A 21992-nucleotide genomic window follows, 5' to 3' on the forward strand; every position below is an offset into this window, starting at 1 on the left:
AGAATGGCTTCCTGAGGGGCTATCTTTATACCCCATTGGGAGCCGTTGTCTTCGCACCCAAATCTGGATGTATCTGGGCTATACAAAAGAGACCGAACTGTCCCCATTGACTGTAATGGGTTTGAATGTGTTACCCATTCATTTTAACTGGTTTGCGAGCAGTTTGAAATGTCCCACTGAATCCTAAAGTGTTCAGTCAACAGCACTCAAGTGCTTTGTAAAGCAAACCATTGTCCTGCGGTCGCAGTCCAACCGCAATTGATTGACAGCTTTAAGTACTTAAGCCTTTGAGTCAACATTATAGAGAGTTCTGTAAACAAATATCCTTTGTCCTGTGGGTGAAACTTCCTAAACTGCAGTTGATTGACAGTTTCAAGTACTTCAACATTCGCGCAGGTTGGTGTTTTTTTCAAATCCTTTGTGAGCCCGTGATTGAAGATATACAAGCAGGCTGTCTTTGTCTTCTGCCACGAGGCCTGACAGCCATTTGATACCCTGGGTTTTTAGGTATATTCCACCCAGGTTTTCTTTAATCAAAAATAATCTTCGGGGGCTGTAGAAAATTTCCAAAATTCTTGCGAACCTTACAGGAAGAGGTTGTGGTGAGTGGGGAAGGGGTTTATGGTGAGTGGGGAAGGGGTTGTGGTGAGTGGGAAGGGTTGTGGTGGGTGGGGAAGGGGTTGTGGTGAGTGAGGGAAGGGGTTGTGGTGAGTGGGGAAGGGTTTGTGGTGGGTGGGGAAGGGGTTGTGGTGAGTGGGGAAGGGGTTGTGGTGGAGTGGGGAAGGGGTTGCGGTGAGTGGGGAAGGGGTTGTGGTGAGTGGGGAAGGGGTTGCGGTGAGTGGGGAAGGGGTTGTGGTTGAGTGGGGAAGGGGTTGTTGTGAGTGGGGAAGGGTTGTGGTAAGTGGGGAAGGGGTTGTGGTGGGTGGGGAAGGGGTTGGTGAGTGGGGAAGGGGTTGTGTTGAGTGGGGAAGGCGGTGGTGAGTGGGGAAGGGGTTGTGTTGAGTGGGGAAGGGGTTGTGGTGAGTGGGGAAGGGGTTGTGGTGAGTGGGGAAGGGGTTGTGGTGGATGGGGAAGGGGTTGTGGTTGAGTGGGGAAGGGGTTGTGGTGAAGTGGGGAAGGGGTTGTGGTGGGTGGGGAAGGGTTGTGGTGAGTGGGAAGGGTTGTGGAAGTGGTGAAGGGGGTGTGGTGGGGGGAAGGGGTTGTGGTGAGTGGGGAAGGGTGTGTGAGTGGGGAAGTGGGTGGTTGTGGTGAGGGTTGTGGTGAGTGGGGATGGGTTGGTGAGTGGGGAAGGGTGTGTGTGGGTTGGAAGGGGTGTGGTGGGTGGGGTTGTGGTGTGGTGGGGAAGGGGTTGTGGTGAGTGGGGAAGGGGTTGTGGTGGTGGGGATAGGGGTTGTGGTGGAGTGGTGGGGTGGGGTTGTGGGGGTGGTGTGGTGGTGGGGAGGGGTGTGTGGTGAGTGGGGTGGGGTGTGGTGGTGGGGAGGGGTGTGGGATGGGTTGGGGTGAAGGGGGTTGTGGTGGTTGAGGGGTTGGGGGTGTGGGTGGGTTGTGGGGTAGGGGTTGGTTGTGGTGGTGTTGGGGAAGGGGTTGTGGTGGGTTGGTGGATGGGGTGTGGTGGGTGGGGTAGGGTGTGTGGTGGTGGGGTAGGGGGTTGTGGTGGGTGGGGAAGGGGTGTGTGGGGTGGGTGGGGGGTGGGTTGGGGTGGTGTGGGGGATGGGGTTGGGGGTGGGTGGGGTTGGGGGTTGGGGTGGTGGGGAGGGGTTGTGGGTGGGTGGGGAAGGGGTGTGGTGGGGTGGGGAGGGGTTGTGGTGGGTGGGGTGGGGGTTGGGTGGTGGGGTGGGGGGGTTGGGTTGGTGGTGGGGTTGGGGGGAGGGGTTGTGGGTGTGGTGGGGTGGGGTTGTGGGTGGTGGGGAGGGGTTGTGGTGTGTTGGGGGGGGTGGTTGGGTGGGTGGGGGTTGTGGGGGGGGGTTGGTGGTGGGTGGGGGTGGGGTGTGGGTTGGGGTGGGGGGTGGGGTTGTGGGTGGTGGGGTTGGGGGTTGTGGTGGAGGGGTTGGGGTGGGGTTGGTGGGTGGGGTGGTTGGGGGTGGGGTTGTGGTGTGGGGGGGTTGGGGGTGTGTTGGTGGGGGGGGTTGGGGTGGTGGGGGGGTTGGGTGGGTGGTGGGTTGGGGGGGGGGGTTGGGGGGGTGGGTGGGGGTAGGGGTTGTGGTGAGTGGGGAGGGGTTGTGGGTGGTGGTTGGGGGGGGTTGGGGGTGTGTGTGGTGGTTGGGGAGGGGTTGTGGTGGTTGGGGAGGGGTTGTGGTGGAGGTGGGGTTGGGGGTGTGGGTTGGGGGGTGGGGTTGTGGTGGTGGGGTTGGGGTGTGGTGGTGGGTGGGGGTTGTGGGTGGGATGGGGGGAGGGTGTGGGTGGTGGGGGGTTGGGGTTGGGGGGTGTGGGTGGTGGGTGGGGTTGGGGTTGGTGGGTGTGTGGGGGAGGGGTTGTGGTGAGTGGGGGGGGTGGTTGGTGTGTGAGTGGGGAAGGGGTTGTGGTGGGGAAGGTGGTAGTGAGGTGTGTGGGGACACAGTTGTGGTGGTGCGAGGCTGGTGTAAACTCAATGAAGTGTTGAAAGTTTCAGAACTAAAAGGATGTGTGATGTGGTGGGGCTTCAAATTAGTGAGTGGCGAGCATGGACAAGGCTAGTGAGATGAGCTTTAAGTATGGAAGAGAGAAACGTAGAGCAGATACGAAGAAGAGAATGGCGAGTGAAAAGCTAGTAGGTCAGGAAATTGAAATGAAACTCGTTGCATGCCAGATCCAGCCCCGACTGACAATCTCCCGGTTTTGGTTTGCCTCGTGCCCTCCACTGCCGCTGGCCATCTAGAATGAAAAATATACCCTCGTGGTTTAGTGCAGGACATTTAGGCAGCAGCATCTTTAGGACAGTGCAATCAGTTGGGGCTCCGAGCCAATCACAGAACCTGAGTGGATCCAGTATTAAGACAGTTATGAAATGGGAATAGCTGATCCCTGACCATTTAGTCAATTATTTTTACATTACGTATTGGGAAGGAAGATAGGAACCACAACATCAGATCCTTTACCCACAGGAGGGCAGGAGGCCTGCCAGGCAGAACACCAGAAGGATGTGGGAGGAGATACCTCGAGCTGTCAGTATGAAGAATGATGTCCTCAGGACCTGGATCCAGTGCCGCAAGAAGTTTAATGACTTCACGAGTGGTCAAGGTCAGTGAATGCATCGTCAAATGCCACCCCACCAACTGCACCACTAGCCTCACACACTGCTCAATGCACCACACCCCCATCACCCACCTACCAACAAGCTCTAGGAATCACCACACATACCTCACAATCATAGCTTCGCTTCACTCTCACACACTTACCACTGCTGCTAGACTCACACCCACATCTCACACCTTGCATACACTGCCAGCTATTCAACTATGGCACGCACATCACCCAAACACATTGCAACACGCTCACTGACACACTTCCCTTTCTTTTGCAGGCAAAGGTGGCTTATAACGGCCAGGAGCAGCAGCAGATGGGCGGAGGGGAAGCCCGACTGCAGAACCTCACAGAGCTGGAGGAAGCAGTGCTGGAGATAATTGGAGGGGCTGTCACTGAGTTTGTGGCAAGTGGCGAAGTGGAAAGCATTGCTGATGATGACGGTATGCTGAAAATTAATCCTTCTCATATCCCACTTCCCCCTCATCCCTTCTCAGTTACAAGCTGCTGATGGTGTATGCATGGATATCTTGCTTTCAACTCCTCCCCTCACCACAACGCGACCCTTGTGCCTTTCTCCTTTCAGATACCCAAGAAGTCCCATGAGCCCAGCCTGACCTTGAAGTAATGGAGGAGGAGCGTGAAGGAGAAGAGGCACCATCACTCGATCTGACACTTGCAAACACCAGCTCAGAAAATGGCATTGCTCGTACTTTAGAGGGTAGAGGCCTGAAGGCTTGGACTAATGATCCAGAGACGTGAGTTCAAATCCCACCACGGCAGTTGGGCAATTTAAACTCAGTTAATTAAATAAATCTGGAATAAAAAGCTAGTATCAGTAATGATGACCGTGAAACTGTCGGATTATTGTTAAAAAAACCCCATCTAGTTCACTAATGTCCTTTTAGGAAGGAAATCTGCCGTCCTTACCTGGTCTGGCCTATATGTGACTCCAGACCCACAGCAATGCGATTGACTCTTAACTGCCCTCTGAAATGGCCTAGCAAGTCACTCAGTTGTAACAAAGCGCTTCGAAACACAATAATAAGAATGAAACCAGATCGACCTCGGCACCGGCTACGGACATGGCAACGGGACACCCAGCCCAGTTGACCCTGCAAAGTCCTCCTCACTAACATCTGGGGACTTGTGCCAAAATTGGGAGAGCTGTCCCACTGACTAGTCAAGCAACAGCCTGACATAGTCATACTCACAGAATCATACCTTTCAGCCAATGTACCAAACACCTCCATCACCATCACTGGCAGGACAGACCCACCAGGGGTGGTGGCACAGTGGTATACAGTCAGGAATGAGTGGCCCTGGGAGTCCTCAACATTGACTCTGGTCCCCATGCAGTCTAATGGCTTCAGGTCAAACATGGGCAAGGAAACCAACTGCTGATTACCACCTATTGCCCTCCCTCACCTGAGGAATCAGTACTGCTTCATGTTGAACATCACTTGGAAGAAGAATTGAGGGTAGCAAGGGCACAGAATGTACTCTGGCTGGGGGACTTCAATGTCCATCACCAAGAGTGGCTCGGTATCACCACTACTGACCGAGCTGGCCAGATTGGACCTGCAGCAGGTGGTGAGAGAACCATCATGAGGAAGAAACCTACTTGACCTCATCCTCACCAATCTACCTGTCGCAGATGCATCTGTTCATGACAATACTGGTAACAGTGACCACCGCACAGTCCTTGTGGAGTCGATGTCCCATCTTCACACTGAGTACAACCTCCGACCTGCTGTGTGGCACTACCACCATTCTAAATGGGGTAGAATCATAGAATGGTTACAACACAGAAGGAGGCCATTCGGCCCACTGAGCCCCTGCTGGCTCTCTGCAAGAGCACCTCAGTTAGTCCCACTCTCCCGCCCTTTCCCCGTAGCCTTGCAGATTTTTTCCTTCAGGTACTTATCCAACTCCCTTTTGAAAGCCACGATTGATTCTGCCTCCACCACCCTTTCAGGCCGTGCATTCCAGATCCTAACCACTCGCTGCATAAAAAAGTTTTTCCTCAGGTCGCCTTTGGTTCTTCTGCCAATCACCTTAAATCTGTGTCCTCTGGTTCTCGACCCTTCCGCCAATGGGAACAGTTTCTCTCTATCTACAATGTCTAGACCCCTCATGATTTTGAACAGCTCTATCAAATCTCCTCTTAACCTTCTGTGCTCTAAGGAGAACAACCCCAGCTTCTCCAGTCTATCCACATAACTGAAGTCCCTCATTCCTGGAACCATTGTTGTAAATTTTTACTGCACCCTCTTCACATCCTTCCTAAAGTGCGGTGCCCAGAATTGGACACAATACTCCAGTTGAGGTCGAACCTCTCTGGCCACAGGGGATGTACCAGAGGACTGGAGAACAGCTAATGTAGTACCATTATTCAAGAAGGGTAGCAGGGATAAACCAGGGAATTACAGGCCAGTGAGCCTAACATCTGTGGTAGGGAAATTATTGGAAAAAATTCTGAGGGACAAAATTAGTCTCCACTTGGAGAGGCAAGGATTAATCGGGGATAGTCAGCATGGCTTTGTCAAGGGTAAATCATGTCTGACAAACCTGATTGAATTTTTCGAGGGGGTGACTAGGGAGGTGGATGAGGGAAATGCTGTGGATGTGGTTTACATGGACTTCAGTAAAGCTTTTGGCAAAGTCCCGCATAGGAGACTGGTCAAGAAGGTAAGAGCCCATGGGATCCAGGGTGCCTTGGCGCGTTGGATCCTAAACTGGCTGAGTGGCAGGAGGCAGAGGGTGATGGTCGAAGGTTGCTTTTGTGACTGGAAGCCTGTGTCCAGTGGGGTACCTCAGGGATCGGTGCTGGGTCCCTTGTTGTTTGTGATCTACATAAATGATTTGGATGAGAATGTAAAAGGTATGATCAGCAAGTTCGCAGATGACACGAAAATTGGTGGGGTGGTCAATTGCGAGGAGGAAAGCCTCAGGCTACAGGACGATATAAACGGGTTGGTCAGATGGGCGGAAAAGTGGCAAATGGAATTTAACCCTGAAAAGTGCGAGGTGATGCATTTTGGACGGACAAATAAGGCAAGGGAATACACAATGAGTGGTAGGACCCTAGGAAGTACAGAGGTCAGAGGGACCTTGGTGTACATGTACATAGATCCCTGAAGGCAGCGGAACAGGTAGATAAGGTGGTTAAAAAGGCATATGGGATACTTGCCTTCATTAGCCGAGGCATAGAATATAAGAGCAGGGAGGTTATGATGGAGCTGTACAAAACGCTGGTGAGGCCACAGCTGGAGTACTGTGTGCAGTTCTGGTCGCCTCACTATAGGAAGGATGTGATTGCTTTGGAGAGGGTGCAGAGAAGATTCACCAGGATGTTACCTGGGATGGAGCGCCTCAGCTATGAAGAAAGACTAAACAGGCTGGGGTTGTTTTCCTTGGAGCAAAGAAGGCTGAGGGGGGACCTGATTGAGGTATACAAAATGATGAGGGGCCTAGATAGGGTAGACAAAGAGGAACTTTTCCCCTTAGTAGGGGGGTCAATAACAAGGGGGCATAGATTCAGGGTAAGGGGCAGGAGATTTAGAGGGGATTTGAGGAGGAACTTTTTCACCCAGAGGGTGGTTGGAATGTGGAACTCAATGCCCAAAAGGGTGGTAGAGGCAGGAACCCTCACAACATTCAAGAAGCATTTGGATGAGCACTTGAAATGCCATTGCATACAAGGCTATGGACCAAATGCTGGAAAATGGGATTAGACTGGACAGGGATGGATGGGCGGCGCAGACACGATGGGCCGAAGGGCCTCTTTCTGTGCTGTAAAACTCTATGACTCTATGAATCAGTGTTTTATAAAGGTTCATCATAATTTTCCTGCTTTTGTACTTGATGCCTCTATTTATGAAGCCCAGAATCACATATGCTTTTTTAACTGCTTTCTCAACCTGCCCTGCCACCTTCAATGATTTGTGCACATATACCCCCAGGTCTCTCTGTTCATGCACCCCTTTTAGAATTGTAATCGGTAGTTTATATTGTCTCTCCTTGTTCTTCCCTCTAAAATGTATCACTTCGCACTTTTCTGCATTAAATTTCATCTGCCACGTGTCCACCCATTCCACCAGCCTGTCTGTGTCCTTTTGAAGCCTATCACTATCCTCCTCATTGTTCACTATATGTTCATATTTTGTGTTATCCGCAAATTTTGAAATTGTGCCCTGTACTCCCAAGTCCAAGTCATTAATATATGTCAAGAAAAGCAGTGGTCCTAGTACCGAGCCCTGGGGAACACCACTGTATACCTTCCTCCAGTCCGAAAAACAACCGTTCACCACTGCTCTCTGTTTCCTGTCACTGAGTCAATTCCGTATCCATGCTGCCACTGTCCCTTTTATTCCATGGGCTTCAATTTTGCTGGCAAGCCTTTTATGTGGCACTTTGCCGAACGCCTTTTGGATGTCCATGTACACCACGTCAACCACATTACCCTCATCAACCCTCTCTGTTGCCGCATCAAAAAACTCGATCAGGTTAGTTAAACACGATTTGCCTTTAACAAATCCGTGCTGGCTTTCCTTAATTAATCCACACTTGTCCAAGTGACTGTTAATTTTGTCCCAGATTATTATTTCTAAAAGCTTCCCCTTTAAATTGGCTAAATAGATTAGATTGACTGGCCTGTGGTTGCTGGGTTTATCCTTACACCCTTTTTTGAACAATGGGTTAACATTTGCAATTCTCCAGGCCTCTGGCACCACCCCCTGATCTAAGGAAAGAAAGACTTGCATTTCTATAGCACCTTTCAAGACCACCGGAAGTCTCAAAGCACTTTACAGCCAATGAGGTACTTTTGAAGTGGAGTCACTGTTGTAATGTGGGAAACAAGGCAGCCAATTTGCGCACAGCAAGCTCCCACAAACAGCAATGTGATAATGACCGGATAATCTGTTCTTGTTATCTTGCTGGAGTACACCGGGGATAACTCCCCTACTCTTCTTCGAAGTAGTGCCATGGGTTCTTTTACGTCCACCTGAGAGAGCAAACGGGGCCTCGGTTTAACGTCTCATCCGAAAGACGGCACCTCCAACAGTGCAGCACTCCCTCAGCACTGCACTGGAGTGTCAGCCTAGCTTTATGTGCCCAAGTCCCTGGAGTGGGAGTCAAACCCACAACCTTCTGACTCAGAGGCGAGTGTGCTACCCACTGAGCCACAGCTGACACAAGGAGGTATATTTGTATTTGTATTTCCAGAAGGCATTCGATAAGGTGCCACATAAAAGGTTACTACACAAGATAAGAGCTCACGGGATAGCGGGTAATATATTAATGGCCCAGAAGTTCCGATCACAGACCTCCCGTGGGCGGGGGGCTGCGATCTGGAAAAATCTGCGCCAAGACCGGAGGGCTCCCGGGAGGCGCAGAGTTCCTGGGCCTCTCCAAACTGCCGGTGTGCAGGGCCCACATATCCCAGAGGCGCAGGCGGTTCGCAGCGTCCCTGGGATCACGTGGGCCATGGGGAGCCAATCAGAGAAGGGAATCTCCCTTCACACATTTGACAGGAAGACCTGTCAAATATATGAATGGAGATCACCCCCAAAACATAGTAAAACTTTAAATAAATTTTTTTAAAAATCACATTTTTAAAATGACTTGAAAGTACAATAAATTAACTATTTTAAACAAAACTTTAAACTTTTCAAAAAAATAATTAAAGTTTTTTACAGGGCTAAAAATAAACTTACCTTTCTTTAAAGTATTTTTAAATGATAAATCAGTGGGAAAAACGTTTTTTTAAACTTTTTTTCAACTCTTATCCTGGTAAAAGCAGGCCTTACGCAGGCTTTTACCAGGTGCAAGAATTGTAAGTGTTTTCTGCGGGTGGAGGGTCTCCAAAAAACGGAACTCTCCCCCCGCAGAGGCCCTTCTCCTGTCCCTATGGGTGAGTACACAGCGTGAACACACCCGTAGGGATCGGAATTTCTGCACCATTAGCATGGATAGAGGATTGGCTAACTAACAGAAAATGGAAAGTCGGGATAAATGGGTCATTTTCAGGTTGGCAAACTGTAACTAGTGGGGTGCTGCAGGGATCAGTGCTGGGGCCACAACTATTTACAATCTATATTAATGACTTGGATGAAGGGGTTGAATGTAATGTAGCCAAATTTGCTGATGATACAAAGATAGGTGGGTGTAACATTTGCATATTGAATTATCATTGGCCCGCAGGCATCTGTAAGGAATACCTATTATATTCACATGTGATCACATACTGAGTTGTCATTGGCCTGCAGGCATCTGTAAGGACTGCTATTGTTTTGGAAGACCCAGGCTGGGGTCCTAACTCCATCTTGTCCCCACTGTGCTGTATGATTGAGATCACAGACCTGATGCTTCATAAAAGAGTTAAACTGTAATACTCAGTTGTCCTGCAATTTATTATTTTTGTACAAAGTGTGCAAAACAAGACATGGTGTCAGAACAGGGATTTGAAATGGACATCGTTGGAGCTCCCCTACCTCGAATGGATTGGGAATCTTTGAACTTACATAGAGAATGGTGCAAGTTCAAGCAACACGTGGAGTTAATGTTCTCGGGTCCGTTGAAAAGCAAAAGGGGAGGAAGAACGATGCAGCTACCTACTCCTGTGGAGCGGAGAAAAAGGGAGAGACATTTTTAACACAAGGTCTGTCACCTCGGATGAAGCAAAGGTACTGAAAAGTTATTTTGACCGTTTTGAATCATATGTGATGCCCAAGACAAATACGATTTTCGCTAGGTACAAGTTTCAGGAGAAAGTACAAGGAGCTAGTGAGTCGTTTCAACAGTTTGTGACTGAGTTAAAACTGCTGGTAAAAGAATGTGGGGGAGAAATTCGGTGGGCTGCGCCACCAGTTAGCACCTAAAGAGGGGACTCAGTGGCTTTAGCGCCACTGGCCACGCTTCCTGCGATATTTAGCTGGGGCGCTAATGGCGACGTTAGCCTGTTGCGCTGCGCCGCCACCGATGATGTCATCGGTGTGCGCAGCGCCCCGCTACCACCCCGCTACCGCCCCGATTGTGATATTTGGCAGCGACCGCCTCTGTAGCGCCGTTCGCTAATCGCGCCCTGTTCACGGTGCCTACCTGTGGTGGCAGTGGCGCAAATTAAGGTGGAGGTGCGGGGCGGCCGTTTTTTTCGGCGGCCGCCTGCCAGCACCTCCGTCCCCAGCCTCCTGTTCTCCCCCCGCGGCATTGCTGACTGTTTTCCGAGAGCCCGGCACTTCTCCTCGGTGCCGGGCTCTTTTGCCGGCACTCGCGATCGCTTATCGTGCTGGTGCAGGCCCCTCCCCCTTAAGAATGGGAGGAAGGCCTGCAGTACCGCAGTGCGCCGCGCCGCAGCATGTGGCGCTGCGGCACGTTGCGCTGCGATATTCAGTTTCAGCGCCCTAAGAAGGACGCGGAGCGCCTCAAGCCTCGCCCCGTGTCCCTTTTGGGGCGCTCAAGCTGAATTTCCGGCGATCGCTGCTGCTCCGATCGCAGCGCAAAATCTGACGCCCAGGCGAGCTTGGCGCCCCGTTTGCGGCTCAACCCAATTTCTCCCCCTGTGAATATTCAGATAAAGATGAGATGGTCAGAGACCGCATCATGTTTGGAATACATTCAGCTAAAGCGAGAGAGAAACTTTTGAATGTTGGGTCCGGGCTAACGCTGGACAAAGCTATGGACATAGCTAGATCACACGAGATAGCCCAAGCACAGATGAAAACCATAACCGGTGCCACGAGCAGCTCGAGTGAACAGACAGTGCACGCAGTTAATAGACACACACCAAAGAACACCGCCCAGAGAGCGTTTTTCAGAACAGAAAGAGCAGAGAGAATTCTAAAAATGGGCGACACAGACATAAAACACTTCAAAAACTGTGGATATTGTGGAAACCAGATGCATGGGGAAAAGGAGTACTGCCCTGCCAAAGGAAGACAATGTGCTAAATGTGGTAAACGGAACCACTTTGCTAAAGTCTGCAGGACTGTTTCTGGAAAAGCAGTACACACAGTGAGTGACAGCCAAATGCCAGATAGAGAGCCAAATGCAGAGGAACTGTTTATTGATTCTGTGTCACAGAAAAAACAGAATTCAGGGACTGAGCAAGCCTAAGCCAATATTGAGATAGGAAAACAGGGCAAAGAGCTTAAGTTTAAACTAGACACTGGATCTCAGGTTAATGTAATTTCTCTGAATGAGTATCACAGCTTGAAGGATGAGTGTGAGCTACAGCTCACCTCATGCAGACTGACCGGCTATGGGGGTGAGCAGCTCATTGTAAAAGGCACATGCGTGATGAAATGCAAGAACAAAAAAAGCGAGTCTGGACTTTTACATTGTTGACACTCAAGCACCTCCAGTGCTAGGTCTAAAGGCATGTTTAGACATGGACCTTGTCAAGCTAGTGCTATCATTGACAGCACCAGTTGATAAGCAGACAGTCACGGAGGAGTTTGCTGATGTTTTCAAAGGAATCGGACTATTCCCAGGTGAATGCAGTATTCACCTTGACCCAGCAGCAACCCCTGTGGTTTGCCCACTGAGAAGGATACCCCTTGCTCTACGTAGTCACCTGAAGGAGGAGCTGCAGAGCATGGAGAATACAGAAATCATCGTCTGGGAAACAGAACCGACAGAGTTGGTCAACGCGTTAGTAGTGGTTGAGAAACCACGTACAGGCAAGCTCAGAGTCTGTCTCGACCCCAGAGACTTGAACAAGGCTATCAAACGCCCTCACTACCCTCTACCAACGCTGGATGACATCACACCCAAGCTAGTGGGAGCACGTTACTTCAGTGTAATGGACGCACGATCAGGATACTGGAATATCAAGCTCACGGAAGAGTCATCTAAGCTAACAATGTTCAACACACCATTTGGACGCTACCGATTTCTGCGTTTACCATTTGGTCTTATCTCAGCTCAGGATGAATTCCAGCGGAAGATCGACGAAACCTATGAAGGCCTCGACGGAGTAGTCGCAATTGTAGATGACATCCTCATCTATGGCAGGAATAGAGAGGAACATGACAGGAACCTCCGTGCGATGCTACAAAGATCATGGGAGAAAGGTATCCGGCTCAACCCCGAGAAAAGCATAATCGGATCCACCGAGATCAGTTATTTCGGGCATCGCCTCTCAACTGATGGCATTAAGCCGGATCCAGAGAAAATCTCCACCATCAAGAAGATGGAGCCGCCGAAGAACCGCGCAGAGCTAGAGACAGTACTAGGCATTGTTAACTACTTAGCCAAGTTTGCCCCGAGCCTCTCCGAAATCAACACACCCATGCGTCAGTTGCTCAAACAATCCAATGAGTTCCTGTGGGACAAACAACATGACACAGCATTTCAGAAAATGAAAGACCTAATCACCAGAGAACCAGGACCAGTTCTTGCCTACTTTGACCCCAACAAAGAGCTCAGACTACAAGTGGACGCGTCAAAGTACGGACTAGGTGCAGTATTACTGCAAGAAGGAAAGCCCATCTCTCACAATGAAATCAACTATGCCCAAATCGAAAAAGAGCTATATGCAATTCTGTTTGGATGTAAGCGTTTCCACCATTACGTCTATGGCCGACAAGTCATTGTGGAATCCGACCACAAGCCCCTTGAGTCAATCATGAGGAAACCACTAGCCGCAGCCCCACCGAAGCTACAGAGAATGATCCTTCAGCTACAGAAGTACGACTTCACAATCATTCACCGTCCAGGCAAAGACATTCCTGTCGCAGACACACTCTCCAGAAGTCTCTTAGCTACCAGGACAGCAGCCTCAGTGAAGGCATGGATGTGCAGGTGCACATGGTGTACAACAGCTTACCTGTGAGTGACTCAAAACTGAAGGAGATCCAAGCAGGAACAGAGAAAGATGCACAACTCACACTGCTGAGCAAAGTCATACATGAAGGATGGCCTGAGGAAAGGAGGAAATGCCCTCAGAGCATATCTGAATTCTGGAACCACAGAGACGAACTGTCACAAATCAATGGAATCGTCTTCAAAGGGGAGAAAATCATCATTCCTACCAGTCTCAGAGAAGAGATGTTGACAAAAATTCATGCTGGACATATGGGCATGGAAAAATGCAAACAAAGAGCACGTGACATTATGTTTTGGCCCGGAATGTGCAAACACATTGAGGACATTGTCGGAAAATGTTCCATTTGTCTAGAACGCCGCCCATCAAATGTCAAAGAGCCCATGATACCTCACTGTATCCCAGACAGGCACTGGCAGGTCGCGGCAACGGATCTGTTCACATGGAACAACGAGGACTACATAGTGACTGTTGATTACTACAGCAGATTTTTTGAATTGGACAAGCTTCACAGCACCACATCTGCAGCTGTGATCCACAAGCTAAAGGCAGCCTTTGCCAGACATGGTATGGTAGAGACTTTAGTCTCAGACAATGGCCCCCAATACAAATCAAAAGAGTTCGAGTCATTTGCCAAGGCATGGGATTTCACACATGTCACATCAAGCCCACATTACCCTTAAATTAATGGCCTTGCTGAAAAAACTGTCCAGATTGCAAAAACACTCATGGACAAAGCCAAAGCGGACAAAAGAGACCCCTACATCAGTCTCCTTGAGTACCGCAACACTCCGGTTGACAACTTCAAGTCACCAGCACAGCTGTTGATGAGCCGCAGTCTTCGCTCAATCCTTCCAAGCACCAACCAGCAGCTGCAGCCAGAGATCGTCAGCTGCAAGCAAGTGCATGCAAAACATGTACAGAGACAGCAACGCCAAAAGAGATACTATGACAGGTCAGCTAGACAACTGCCGCCGTTGCACAAAGGCGAATCCGTCAGAACCCAGGAGCATGACTACAGGAAGCCTGCAGTCGTCATCCAGCCAGCTGACACTGAGTGATCATATCACGTCCGCACCCCAGAAGGACAGGTGTACCGCCGCAATCGCAGGCACCTCCTGAACACCAAGGAACAACACTGTCATTCTGGCAAGAGGATCAGTTCAACAGAGTGTGATGAACAGAGCAATACACAAAACACATCGTACTTACCTGAACCTAAACCTGAACCTGATTTGTTGACCGATTCAGGAGCATGCTCAGTTCCATACCACACAAGGTCGGGATGAGAGGTCAAGCCTAGAGTTATCCTTGACTTGTGAACTGTCAAAGGGTGTAGGCGGATCGCTGCCCTAAAAAAAAACTGTACATCGTTATTGAAATGTTGAGATGTTTTCAGCGCTAGTTAAATGCTGAGTTTACTTATATGTTTATGCTACCGAGAACATTATGTAGAAGAAAGGTTCAAAAGTAATGCATAACATTTTTCTTTTAAAAGGGGATGTAACATTTGCATATTGAATTATCATTGGCCCGCAGACATCTGTAAGGAATACCTATTATACTCACATGTGATCACATGCTGAGTTGTCATTGGCCTGCAGGCATCTGTAAGGACTGCTATTGTTTTGGAAGACCCAGGCTAGGGTCCTAACTCCATCTTGTCCCCACTGTGCTGTATGATTGAGATCACAGACCTGATGCTTCATGAAAGAGTTAAACTGTAATACTCCGTTGTCCTGCAATTTATTATTTTTGTACAAAGTGTGCAAAACAAGACAGTGGGAAATAAAATTGTGTGGAGGACGCAAAGAATCTCCAAAGGGATATAGACAGGCTAAGTGAGTGGGCAAAAATCTGGCAGATGGAGTTTAATGTGGGAAAATGCGAGGTTATCCACTTTGGTAGGAAAAACAAAAAAACAAATTATTATTTAAATGGGGAGAGATTACAAAATTCTGAGGTACAGAGGGACCTGGAGGTCCTTGTACATGAATCACAAAAAGTTAGCATGCAGGTACAGCAAGTAATTAGGAAGGCAAATGGGATGTTGGCCTTTATTGCAAAGGGAATGGAGTATAAAAGTGGGGAAGTCCTGTTACAACTGTACAGGGCGTTGGTGAGACCGCACCTGGAGTACTGCGTACAGTTTTGGTCTCCTTATTGAAGGTCTTATGTTCATTAATAGACATTCTTATTATGAACACAGCTAGCTTTTGCTAGACTTTTTATTGAGCACATGTAGACTAGGTACAGTATCTGTAGAGGCTTCCATCTTGACTGCTGCCTTGTGGGTAGCCTAGTGCCTCATGGGTAATGTAGTCTTAATATACATACAGCTGGGTAGTGTAGTCTTATACATACAGCTATATACAGCTCTACACAGCTCTACGGCTCCACCTAGTGTCCACTATAGAATGACATGTTATTGATCATTACAGAAGGAAGGATATACTTGCATTGGAGGCAGTTCAGAGACGATTCACGAGGTTAATTCCAGAGATGAAGTGGTTGACTTATGAAGAAAGGTTGAGTAGGTTGGGCCTATACTCATTGGAGTTTAGAAGAATGAGAGGGGATCTTATTGAAACATATGGGCCAGAAATTCGGGTCCCCACGGGTGAGTACGCGCTGGGTACTCACGCGTAGGCCCAACAAAAGTGCCGGTTTTGTGCTTGCACTGCGCATGCGCGGGAAACCGGAACTTCCGTTCCCTTAAAGGAAGGGGTTCACAGGTCGAACGCGTGCGCCGGAGAGGCAGCACGTACGCCTGGAACTTCCGTTTTTTTTGCAGGTTTCTCCGGGAGGGTAAGTCTCCAGCAGCTGCGCTTTTAAAAAGCAGTCGCAAGGCCTGCTTTTAACAAGATAAGTGGTGAATTAAGTAAAATGAAAACATTTTTTCCACAGGTTTATTATTTTTAAATACTTTAAAGAAAGGTAAGTTTATTTTTAGCCTTATTAAAAACTGTAATCAATTTTTTCAAAAATTTAAGTTATTGTTTAAATTAGTTATTTTATGTAATTTATAGTTATTTTAAAAATGTGATTTTTTTTAACATTTATTTGAAGTTTTGGTTAGGTTTTGGGGCCGATTTCTATTCATAGATTTGACAGGTCTTCCTGTCAAATCGATGAATAGAAATTCCCTGCTACAATTGGCTCTCCATGGCCCACATGATCCCAGGGGAGGCTTCAAACTAACTGCGCCCCTGGGATACGCAAGCACTGCGCGCCGGCAGTTGGAGCATGCCCGGGATCGGAACCCCACGCGGACCCACAGCACAACGGCCGGCGCGCAAGGTAAGCGCAGGTCAGAGGCTTGCAACCGTGGGAAGCCTCCGACCCGAATTTCTGGCCCAAAAGATTCTGAAGGGGCTTGATAGGGTAGATGCAGAGAGGATGTTTTCCCTCATGGGGGAATCTAGAACTAGAGGGCAAAATTTCAGAATAAGGGGGTACCCTTTTAAATCGGAATTGAGGAGGAATTTCTTCTCTCAGAGGGTCGTGAATCTTTGGAATTCTGTTCCCCAGAGAGCTGTGGAGGCTGGGTCATTGAATATATTTAAGGCGGAGATAGACAGATTTTAGAAAGGTGAGGGAGTCGAGGGTTATGGGGAGCGGGAAGGAAGTGGAGTTGATGCCAAGATCAGATCAGTCATGATCTTATTGAATGGCGGAGCAGGCTTGAGGGGCCGAATGGCTGACTCCTGCTCCTACGTCTTATGTTCTTATGGAAGATTATGGCCAGTACCTCCGCAATTTCCACCTTTACTTTCCTCAGCATGCTAGGTTGCATCCTGGTGACTTAGCTACTTTAAGTACAGCCAGCCTTTCTAGTTCCTCCTCTTTATCAATTTTTATCCCATTCAGTATCTCCTCTACCTCCTCTTTCACTATGACTCTGGCAGCATCTTCTTCCTTGGTGAAGACAGATGCAAAGTATTCATTCAGTACCTCAGCCATGCCCTCTGCCTCCATGCGTAGGTCTCCTTTTTGGTCCCTAATCGGCCCCATCCCTCCTCTTACTACCCATTTACTATCTATATGCCTATAGAATTCTTTTGGATTCCCTTTTATGTTTACTGCCAATCTACTCTCATACTCTCTCTTTGCCCCTTTTATTTCCTTTTTCACTTCCCCTCTTAACTTTCTAGATTCAGCCTGGTTCTCACTTGTATGCTCGACCTGACATCTGTCATATACCCCCTTTTTCTGCTTCATCTTACTCTCTATCTCTTTCATCATCCAGGGAGCTCTGATTTTAGTTGCCCTACCTTTCCCCCTCGTGGGAATGTACCCCGACTGTACCCAAACCATCTCCTCTTTAAAGGCAGCCCATTTTTCGGTTACAGTTTTGCCTGCCAATCTTTGATTCCAATTTACCTGGGCCAGATCCATTCTCAACCGACTGAAATTGGCCTTCCTCCAATTAAGTATTTTTACTCTAGATTGCTCTCTGTCCTTTTCCACAGCTAATCTAAACCTTATGATACTATGATCACTGTTCCCTAAATGTTCCCCTACTGACACTTGCTCCACTTGACCCACCTCATTCACCAGAACCAGATCCAGCAATGCCTCCTCCCTCGTCGGGCCGGAAATGTACTGATCAAGAAAGTTCTCCTGAACACACTTCAGAAATTCTTCCCCTTCTCTGCCCTTTACACTATTACTATCCCAGTCTATATTAGGATAGTTGAAGTCACCCATTATCACTGCTCTATAGTTTTTTAAAAATTCATTTTTATGGGATGTGGGCGTCACTGGCAAGGCCAGCATTTATTGCCCATTCCTAATTGCCCTTGAGAAGGTGGTGGTGAGCCGCCTTCTTGAACCGCTGCAGTCCATGTGGTGAAGGTACTCCCACAGTGCTGTTAGGTAGGGAGTTCCAGGATTTTGACCCAGTGATGATGAAGGATCGGCGATATACTTCTAAGTCAGGATGGTGTGTGACTTGGAGGGGAACTTGGAGGTGGTGGTGTTCTCATGCATCTGCTGCCTTTGTCCTTCTAGGTGGAAGAGGTCGCGGGTTTGGGAGGTGCTGCCGAAGAAGCCTTGGCGAGTTGCTGCAGTGCATCTTGTAGATGGTACACACTGCAGCCACGGTACGCCAGTGGTGGAGGGAGTGAATGTTTAAGGTGGTACATTGGCTGAAAGGTATGATTCTGTGAGTATGACTATGTCAGGCTGTTGCTTGACTAGTCTGTGGGACAGCTCTCCCAATTTTGGCACAAGTCCCCAGATGTTGGTGAGGAGGGCTTTGCAGGGTCGACTGGGCTGGGTGTGCCACTGCCGTGTCCGTAGCTGGTGCCGAGGTCGATGCCGGGTGGTCCGTCCGGTTTCCTTCTTATTATTTTGTTTTGTAGTGGTTTGTTACAACTGAGTGGCTTGTTAGGCCATTTCAGAGGGCAGTTAAGAGTCAACCACATTGCTGTGGGTCTGGCGTCACATATAGGCCAGACCGGGTAAGGACAGCAGATTTCCTTCCCTAAAGGACATTAGTGAATCAGATGGGGTTTTACGATAATCCAATAGTTTCATGGTTACCATTACTGATACTAGTAATTATTCCAAATTTATTTAATTAACTGGGATATGAACTCACGTCTCTGGATCATTAGTTCAGGCCTCTGGATTACTAGCCCCGTGACATTACCACTACGCTACCATTCCCTACTGTTCTTGCACCTCTCTGTAATGTCCCTGCAAATTTGCTCCTCTATATCCTTCCCATGAGTTAATGGACTATAGAATACACAGAGTAGTGTAATGGCACCTCTTAAGTCTAGCCATATAGATTCTGTCCTTGACCCTTCCAGGACATATATTCAGGACTCTAACACATATATTCAGGACCTCTCTGGCCACAGGGGATGTGCCAGAGGACTGGAGAACCGCTAATGTAGTACCATTATTCAAGAAGGGTAGTAGGGAAAAACCGGGGAACTACAGGCCAGTGAGCCTAACATCAGTGGTAGGAAAATTATTGGAAAAAATCCTGAGGGACAAAATTTGTCTCCACTTGGAGAGGCAAGGATTAATCAGGGATAGTCAACATGGCTTTGTCAAGGGAAGATCATGTCTGACTAATTTGATTGAATTTTTTGAGGGGGTGACTAGGTGTGTGGATGAGGGTAACGCAGTGGATGTGGTATACATGGATTTCAGTAAGGCCTTCGATAAAGTCCCGCACAGGAGACTGGTCAAGAAGGTAAGAGCCCATGGAATCCAGGGTGCCTTGGCACATTGGATACAAAACTGGCTTAGTGGCAGAAGGCAGAGGGTGATGGTCGAAGGTTGTTTTTGTGACTGGAAGCCTGTGGCCAGTGGGGTACCACAGGGATCGGTGCTGGGTCCCTTGCTGTTTGTGGTCTACATTAATGACTTGGATATGAATGTAAAGGGTATGATCAGTAAGTTCGCGGATGATACAAAAATTGGTAGGGTGGTAAATAGCGAGGAGGGTAGCCTCAGTCTGCAGGACGATATAGATGGGTTGGTCAGATGGGCGGAACAGTGGCAAATGGAATTTAACCCGGAAAAGTGCGAGGTGATGCACTTTGGGGGGACTAACAAGGCAAAGGAATACACAATGAATGGAAAGACCCTAGGCAAGACGGAGGGTCAGAGGGATCTGGGTGTGCAAGTACACAGATCCCTGAAGGCGGCGGAACAGGTGGATAAGGTGGTAAAAAAGGCATATGGGATACTTGCCTTCATTAGCCGAGGCATTGAATATAAGAGCAAGGAGGTTATGATGGAGCTGTATAAAACACTGGTTAGGCCACAGCTGGAATATTGTGTGCAGTTCTGGTCGCCACACTACAGGAAGGATGTGATCGCGTTAGAGAGGGTGCAGAGGAGGTTCACCAGGATGTTACCAGGGCTGGAGCGCTTCAGCTATGAAGAGAGACTGGGCAGGTTGGGTTTGTTTTCCTTGGAGCTGAGGAGGCTGAGGGGGGACATGATTGAGGTGTACAAAATTATGAGGGGCATAGATAGGATGGATGCTGAGGAGCTTTTTCCCTTAGTAGAGGGGTCAATAACTAGGGGGCATAGATTCAAGGTAAAGGGCGGGAGGTTTAGAGGGGATTTGAGAAAGAACTTTTTCACCCAGAGGGTGGTTGGAGTCTGGAACTCACTGCCTGAAAGGGTTGTGGAGGCAGAAACCCTCACAACATTTAAGAAGCATTTGGATGTGCACTTGAAATGCCATAGCATACAAGGCTACGGGCCAAATGCTGGAATATGGGATTAGATTAGACAGGGCTTGATGGCCGGCGCGGACATGATGGGCCGAAGGGCCTCTATCCGTGCTGTATTACTCTATGACTCTATGACATCCTCTCTCTCCAGCACTCTAATATTCTCCTTAACCAATACTGCCACACCACCTCCTTTATTTCCTTCCCTATCTTTCCTGAACACCGTATATTTGGAATATTTAGTACCCAATCCTGCCCTTTTTTGAGCCAGGTCTCTGTTATTACCATGACATCATATTCCTATGTGGCTATTTGCACCTGCAGCTCAGCAACCTTATTTACCACGCTTCCTGCATTTACACACATGTAAACCTATCTTAGACCTTCTTGTATTCTCTCGTAGTCTGACCCCACCTAATACCGTACTATTTCTTACTCTAGTGCTAGCTATCTCTCCCAATCCTTTGTGCACCTTGCTTCTCCTTCCTAATGCTACATCCTGGTGCCGACCCCCCCACCAAATTAGTTTAAACCCACCCCAACAGCACTAACAAACCCCCCAGCAAGGATTTTGTCCTGGCTCTGTTGAGGTGCAACCCGTCTGGCCTGTACAAGTTCCACCTCCAGCAGAACCAGTCCCAATATCCCAGGAATCTAAAGCCCTCCCTCCTGCTCCATCTCTCCAGCCACGCATTCATCTGCTCTATCCTCCTCTTTCTATACTCACTATCTCATGGCACCAGTATTCCAGCACAATCTGTAACCTCCTGGCCTGGCATATCCCTCATTACCATTAACAGCAAGCCAGGGGACCAATCCTGGTTCAATAAGGAGTGGAGAAGAGCATGCCAGGAGCAGCACCAGGCTTACCTAAAAATGAGGTGCCAACCTGGGGAAGCTGAAACGATAGCAAAATACTGCAAATGCTGGAAATCCAAAATAACAACAGAGAATGCTGGAAAAACTCAGCAGGTCAGGCAACATCCGTGGAGAGAAATTTGAGTTGGCGTTTCGGGTTGAAACCCTTCTTCAAAACTGGAAAGAAAATAAAAAGATCGAAGGCAGCTGAGATTAGGTGTGAAGTGTACTGGCAGGTAAGAGACAGCTGCCAGGTGAGAGAGAGAAACAAAAGGAAATGAGGGGGGGGGGGGGGCGGGGGGAGAAAAAAATTAATTTTTTCCACCCCTTTGTTTTGGGCCCTTTTTTCTCCCCCCACCCCTTTCCTTTTGTTTCTCTCTCTCACCTGGCAGCTGTCTCTTACCTGCCAGTACACTTCACACCTAATCTCAGCTGCCTTTTGTCTCCACGGGCCCATTACCATCTCATCTGGCTTCTAATACCTTTTATTGTCTCTTTTCTTCTTTTGTTCGATCGCAGCTTTGCCTTCGATCTTTTTTTTTTCTTTCCAGTTTTGAAGAAGGGTTTCAACCCGAAACGTCAACTCAAATTTCTCCACGGATGTTGCCTGACCTGCTGAGTTTTTCCAGCATTCTCTGTTGTTATTTTGGGGAAGCTGAAACCCAGGACTACATGCATGCTAAACAGCAGAAGCAGCATGCTGTAGACAGGGCTATGCGATTCCACAATCAACGGATCAGATCAATGCTCTGCAGTCCTGCCACATCCAGTCGTGGATGGTGGTGGACAATTAAATGGGAGGAGGAGGCTCCATGAATATCCCCAACCTCAATAATTGCAGAGCCCAGCAGGCAAGTGCAAAAGACAAGGCTGAAGCATTT

General features: G+C 48.6%; 1 protein-coding gene across 1 annotated transcript in view; it reads right to left on the reverse strand.

Annotated features, from left to right (window-relative positions):
* Positions 1–21992, reverse strand: part of LOC147102027 (alpha-2-macroglobulin-like) — a 275879-nt gene that overhangs the window by 68228 nt on the left and 185659 nt on the right. The gene's annotated exons all lie outside the window — the stretch shown is intronic.

This window comes from Somniosus microcephalus, chromosome 22 (assembly GCF_052327205.1).
Source record: "Somniosus microcephalus isolate GS21.2 chromosome 22, FLI_Smic_1.0, whole genome shotgun sequence".
Lineage (NCBI taxonomy): Eukaryota > Metazoa > Chordata > Chondrichthyes > Squaliformes > Somniosidae > Somniosus > Somniosus microcephalus.